The 7,089-nt window shown below is 39.1% G+C and overlaps 1 pseudogene; it reads right to left on the bottom strand.

Moving 5' to 3' along the window:
- Positions 1 to 367: 367 nt before the first annotated feature.
- Positions 368 to 485, bottom strand: LOC124726743 (annotated as a pseudogene).
- Positions 486 to 7,089: the final 6,604 nt, after the last annotated feature.

Raw genomic sequence — 7,089 nt, 5'->3', positions numbered from 1 at the left:
AAAAGACTTTCGTTGCACGACTACCAGTGTGTTACATCTGGGCAGTGTAGTATTTTATCTATCTTCAGCAACTGTAGTCATATGTAACGAAATTATAAACAATCAGTAGCAAAAAAATTAATTTCTTGACCGGTTTCGACCACTTAGTGTCCTTCTTCAGAAAAAGCACTCTGTCTTCAGGCCACAAGTGGCCCATTGGGACCATCCGACCGCCGTGTCATCCTCAGCTGCGGATGCGGATAGGAGGGGCGTGTGATCAGCACACCGCTCTCCCAGTCGTTATGATGGTTTTCTTTTACCATAGCCGCTACTGTTCGGTCGAGTAGATCCTCAATTGGCATAACGAGGCCGAGGGCACCCCGAATAATGGCAACAGTGCATGGCAGCCCGGATGGTCACCCATCCAAGTGCCGGCCACGCCCGACAGCGCTTTACTTCGATGATCTGATGGGAACCGGTGTATCCACTGCGGCAAGGCCGTTGCCTCTTCTTCAGAAAGCTGTACAGGAAAATACACCACAAATAAGTAGAAGTCAGGTAAGAATATTAAAATTAGGGACAAAAAGTTTAAAAAAGTATTTTAAAAATTAAAAGATAAAAAATGATACATACTTGTGCCTATCGCATTATTTGCGAGTGTCAGTAATAAATTGCATACAGCACAATGCCATGGTCCTAAAAATATAAGCAGGAGCAATAAGTAATTCAATACTGAATCCATTAACACAGTAAGAGGCCTTAGATGCCTACACGCAGTTCACAGTGTCTGCATAAAACTAGCACAAAGAAGCGAAACAAAAAGCACATGTTCGCGCTCTGAGATTCCCACAGGAGGTCGCTCATATTTGCGCATCCGCATTCACGGTGGTGGATCCGTTGCCCCGCTACGCGTATCAAATTACACTGGTGTCCAAAATTAAAGCAACAAACCACTATTTCCCCGTCATGTGTCTAATTCACGAAATAATCATACAAACTGTCAAGCAGATGTCCTTACGAAAGTGCTCTTCACGGAAGATAACATTCCGGTTAGCGAACAACCAGACTAACGATGACGTCAGGGCACCTATCAAACGGAGTAGTGTTTGCCGGGTAGTCCAAATCCGCAATCCCTGTGAACACACTCATGAAAATTAATTTTCATAGGTAAGCTTGTTTCTTGTGCTAAGAGAGGGGGATAAGGTGATAAATGATCCACAACACTTAGCAAACTATGTGAACGACCATTTTTCGAATATTGCAGAGACGTTACAGCAGAAATTCCCCAAATCAAATATAACACCTGTAAATAATGTTGCACTAAATACAATGATGTTACTTCCAACCACAGAGAAAGAAGTCAATAAAACTGTTCAAAAACTAAAAAGTAGAAAGTCAGTAGGCTTAGATGAAGCACCAGTGTGTGTACTGAAACAATGCATAGGGATTATACAAGGCCCCTTAACAAATATAATAAATGAATCCTTCACATCAGGGACATTTCTAGAGCAGTTACAACAGGCAAGAGTTGTACCTTTGCTTAAGAAAGGGAATACAGAAGATATAGAAAATTACCGGCCAATTTCCCAGCTGTCGCCATTCCAAAAATAATAGAAGCAATTATGAAAGACATATTAATGAACTACTAGAATAAATACATTCTTTTAAGCGAATCACAGTTTGGTTTCCAAAGTGGAAAAAATATGGAAGCAGCCATAGTAGAATTCACAAAAGTTGTACTTGATGCTCTCGACAAAGATGAGTGTGTCACACGCGTATTTTTGGATCTTTCTAAGGCCTTTGATACATTCGACCACAAGAGTCTAGTAAATAAATTAAATCATTAGGAATAAGAGTGGTAGCTAATGACTGGTTTCGATCATACCTAGCAAATAGGGTACGAAGAGCAGAGAGAACACATACTTCAAATAGATCTAAACATTTAGTAAAACACTTATCAGAACCAAAATACATAAATATAGGGGTTCAGCAAGGTAGCATATTAGGACCAATACTATTCCTGATATACATGAATGACTTTCCCAGTACTGTTACTCATGGTGAAAAAATTCTCTTTGCTGGTGACAGTAACATTATAGTTACTGAGAAAACAAGAGAACGCCTTGCAGAGAAAGCAAATGAAACACTCAAGGAAGTTTACGATTTGTCAATAAGCAACCAAGTGACATTGAACATAAAGGAAACTAATGCCATGAATTTCTGTTTGAAGAGGGGAAAATGACAATGTTAAATTAAATGTAGATGACACCTCTACAGACTGTGTAACAAATGCAAAATTTCTAGGAATGAATATTGATTTTCAGTTGAAGGGGTGTGAACACGCAAAGGTACTTGCTAACAGAATGTCTTCAGCATGGTATGCCCTTAGAATCCTATCATCAGTGTGTAACATACAGTGTCTTTTAGTTACATACTATTCATATGTACACTCAATTCTTAGCTATGTCATTTTTTGGGGGAAAAATGCACAAAATATGAACACAATTTTCAGACTCCACAAAAGAACCATAAGAATAATAACCAAAAATATTAGTCGAGCTCATTGTAAAGATCTGATCAAAACACTGGGGAGTTTAACTGCTCCGTGTGAATACATTTACCAGTCAGTTGTACACATCGAAAATAACATTGGTAATTACTGCACAAACAGTTCTGTCCATGACCGTGGAACAAGAGCTAGACTCATATTTACCAAGAAAAAACAAACATAAAACTGAAAACAAAATTGTCTGCCAAGGAATAAAACTGAGATGAAAGGAACTGAAAAAACAGACTTATTTAAAACGGCAGCTAAAAAGTACCTGTTATGCAATACATTTTATACCTTGAAGCATTGCTAAGATAAAACAGAGTGGGGGTTTGGTAAAAAAAAAGTTATACAAATAAACAATAATAATGATTATAAAACATCCAACATTCCACATAACACATTCACACTATGTTTTTTCCTTCTTTTTTCCTTTTCTAGAAAAACTTACCCCCAAGTTATGCATAGCACAATACTAACATCTCTTCCTCTTTCTGAGCTCAACATCTTACTCATTATAAAGGGATTCTGACTCAGCAGTTTTTCAGGGTAGCAAACGGGAAGTTGCGAGAACAGAAAATGGCCCAGAGCTCACCAGTATGTGTGTGTGTTTGTGTGTGTAGTGACTGAAGTGTTATGAAACAATGTGTGTATAGTGTGTGCAGTGACTGGTAGTGAGATATGAGTGAACAGTGTGGCATTACATGATTTAATAAGTTATTTGTAAAAAAAGTATTGTATACCAGGACTAAATCCAATGATTGTCTCTAACTGTAAGTCTGTAAATGTATGTGTATACAAATTAGTTTATTTTAAATTGGTCTAAAGTTGTAAATACTTTGACATATCCTTGTAAAAAGAGATCTACGGATGAATAAAGCTACTGCTACTACTACTACTACTACTAGTAGTAGTACTTATATGTAGTAAGTTGCAATTAGTAGGACGCGATTAGTATGCTAGTTCGACCATTCTCATTAGTGGCTATATGCAGATAGTCACTACTTTCCTGTCTATTACTAGTAAATTTTTAAGTAGTATTTTACACACTGTAGCTTGGCCAGACACTGCTGCATTTAGTTGCTGTTAGTCAGCTATATACAGTCACATTTAAATGGCTGCTCACAGCTACAATTAGCCCACCTTTATTATTGGTACATTTGTTACCGTTATTTTTCAAAATTTTTTACAGGTTTTAGTAAGTTGACAGTCTATAGCTACATGTTATTAGGCATCGACAGTTCTAAGTAGTGTAGCGTTTCCAGTTCTAAGTGGTTGGCCAGTTTCATTGCCAGATAGTTAATCATTTATTATTGCAGGTACTTAACCATCTGCAGCCTACAGGTGGTGATTTATTTTGTGACACGTGCTTAACTCTATATAAACAACGACCTGTAGACAATATATTCTTAAACTCACAGATGCTTTAAAGTTACAAGGAATGTTTTGAGCTAATAAGCACTTTTATTCATTCGCGAACAGGTAGTCAAACCTACTGTGTTTATTTCAACATCTTATGTGAATGCCGCTAGTTATATTCGCTTGAAGAAGCGTATTTAGGACTTTGTATACAGTTCTGAACTAGTTATACACTGTATCACAAGTATACGACGACGCCTACGCTTCCTTTCTCCTGTAGCTAATTTTGAGTCCTTGTTTTAGCTAGTGACTAGGAATTGCTTCTCCATGAACTCCAGTTATTGTGTCATGCTCCTTGATGCAGCTCGAGCGCTCTTTTCATGGCATATCACCTGCTACCACGCTATTGACATCCCTATACCAATCCAGTTACGTGTTCTGCAACTTACAGTCCTATATAACTGATATTAAAGCCGTTAGATAAAATTCTTTCACGAGACGTACTTGCGACCTGCACATAGTCCAGTGCTAGTTCACACGCTTCGTTCTCTTACAGTCACTTTCCGATACTTAACATCAGCTAATGATTGAGAATAGTCTCTCCACTTAATCCAGTCACATGTTTCAGCCCCTGATGCGTTCGCACTTTGTTTTTGTTGACAGTTTTCTTTCAAGCATACTATTGACCTCGCTACAGCTGTATGGAGATTAGTTCCCAAATTTTCCATCCACAGCGCCACTTTATATGAAGCTGTGATGTCTGTCTTTTTGGACATGTGCGAAAGAACATACACCGTGCATTGATATATAATTGATAGGCCTAGTAGGGCAATGGATCCACCACCTTGAATGCGTATGCACAAATACGTGCGACCTCCTATGGGAATCTCAGAGAGCGAAAATGGTGTAATGGACAGGAGTTGCTGGTAGGTCGCGCTCGATGGGAGTGTTGCGTGCCGAGATGGCCCGCGCACTGCGATGACACTGTGTCACGGATGGCGCAGTGGAAGCAACACCTGCCTTGTACGCAGGAGCTCCCGCGTTCGAATCCAGGTTCGGTACGCATTTCTACTCGTCGCCGCTGATTCCGCGTCATGTCCTGAGGCTGCTAACAGCAGTCATCCCCTTCCTTTCGTTTCATTTCTTCCCCTCTCCACCTTCAATTTACATACATAGCGCCACTTGTCGTCGGTATTAATTTATTTGATTATTTTAGGTTCGGAGTATGCTCATGCATTAGCTCCATACTTAACAATCACATACAACCGTCCGCTCGACGAAAGATCCGTATCCAAAGACTGGAAAGTTGCACAGGTCACACCAATATTCAAGAAAGGTAGTAGGAGTAATCCACTAAATTACAGCTCCTTATCGTTAACGTCGATATGCAGCAGGATTTTGGAACATATATTGTAGTCGAACATTATGAATTACCCCGAAGAAAACAGTCTATTGACACACAGTTAACATGGGTTTAGAGAACATCGTCCCAGTGAAACACAACTAGCTCTTTTTTCACGTGAAGTGTTGAGTGCTATTGACAAGGGATTTCAGATCGATTCCGTATTTCTGGATTTCCGGAAGGCTTTTGACACTGTACCACACAAGCGGCTCGTATTGAAATTGCGTGCTTGTGAAATATCGTCTCAGTTATGTGACTGGATTTGTGATTTCCTGTCAGAGAGGTCACAGTCCGTAGTAATTGACGGAAAGTCATCGAGTAAAACAGAAGTGATTTCTGGCGTTCCCCAAGGTAGTGTTATAGGCCCTTTGCTGTTCCTTATCTATATAAAAGATTTGGGAGACAATCTGAGCAGCTGTCTTACGTTGTTTGCAGATGACGCTGTCGTTTATCGACTAATAAAGTCCTCAGAAGATCAAAACAAACTATACGAAAATTGTCAGTTGACCCTAAATAACGAAAAGTGTGAGGTCATCCACATCAGTACTAAAAGGAACTCGATAAACTTAGGTTACACGATAAATCAGTCTTATCTAAAAGTCGTAAATTCAACTAAATACCTAGGTATTACAATTACGAACAACTTAAATTCGAAGGAACACACAGAAAATGTTGTGGGAAGGCTAACCAAAGACTGCGTTTTATTGGCAGGACACTTAGAGAATGTTACAGACCTACTAAGGAGACTGCTTACACTACGCTTGCCCGTCCTCTTTTAGAATACTGCTGCGCGGTGTGGGATACTTACCAGATAGAACTGACGGAGTACATCGAAAAAATTCAAAGATAGACAGCACGTTTTGTATTATCGCGAAATATGGGAGAGAGTGTCACAGAAATGATACAGGATTTGAGCTGGACATCATTAATAGAAAGGCGTTGTTCGTTGCGACGGAATCTTCTCATGAAATTCCAATCACCAACTTTCTCCTCCGAATGCGAAAATATTTTGTTGACACCGACCTACATAGGGAGGAACGATCACCACGATAGAATAAGGGAAATCAGAGCTCGTAAGGGAAGATATAGGTGTTCATTCTTTCCGCGCACTATACGAGATTGGAATAATAGAAAATTGTGAAGGTGGTTCGATGAACCCTCTGCCAGGCATTTAAATGTGATTTGCAGAGTATCCATGTAGATGTAGATGTAGATCAGTAGTTCTTTTATGTTATTTACTACACAGCTTGTATCCACCTACAATTTTGTTTATGCCTTATGTCAACTATAGTTACTTTGTTTTATTATTTTGTCGTACTTTCGCCCTATCTCTGAGACCAACTTCAAATGTGCACGCCATTGCCTGATTGGCTTATGTTCTGGCACGATGTCTGTGCTTTTTGTTTCGCTTCTTTGTACTAGTTTTATGCAGACACTGTGAACTGCGTACAGGCATCTAAGAGTTCTTACTGTATTAATGGATTCAGTATTGATTACTTATTGCTCCTGCATATATTTTTAGGACCATGGCATTGTGCTGTATGCACTATATTATTGACACTCGCAAATAATGCGATAGGCATATGTATCATTTTTTAGCTTTTAAATTTTAAAATATTTTTCAAGCTTTTCGTCCCTAATTTTAATATTCTTATCTGACTTCTACTTATTTGTGGTGTATTTTCCGGTACAGCTTTCTGAAGAAGGGCACTAAGTGGTCGAAACAAGTAAAGAAAGTAAATTTCTTATATGCAGCTGGTTGCTCATTATTTCATTGAACCTAGGCAGTGTGCACTACTGT

This window comes from Schistocerca piceifrons, chromosome 1, assembly GCF_021461385.2.
Source record: "Schistocerca piceifrons isolate TAMUIC-IGC-003096 chromosome 1, iqSchPice1.1, whole genome shotgun sequence".
Taxonomy (NCBI): Eukaryota; Metazoa; Arthropoda; class Insecta; order Orthoptera; family Acrididae; genus Schistocerca; species Schistocerca piceifrons.
The sequence above is the reverse complement of the archived record's forward strand: the minus strand, read 5'-3'. Positions and strand labels throughout refer to the sequence as shown.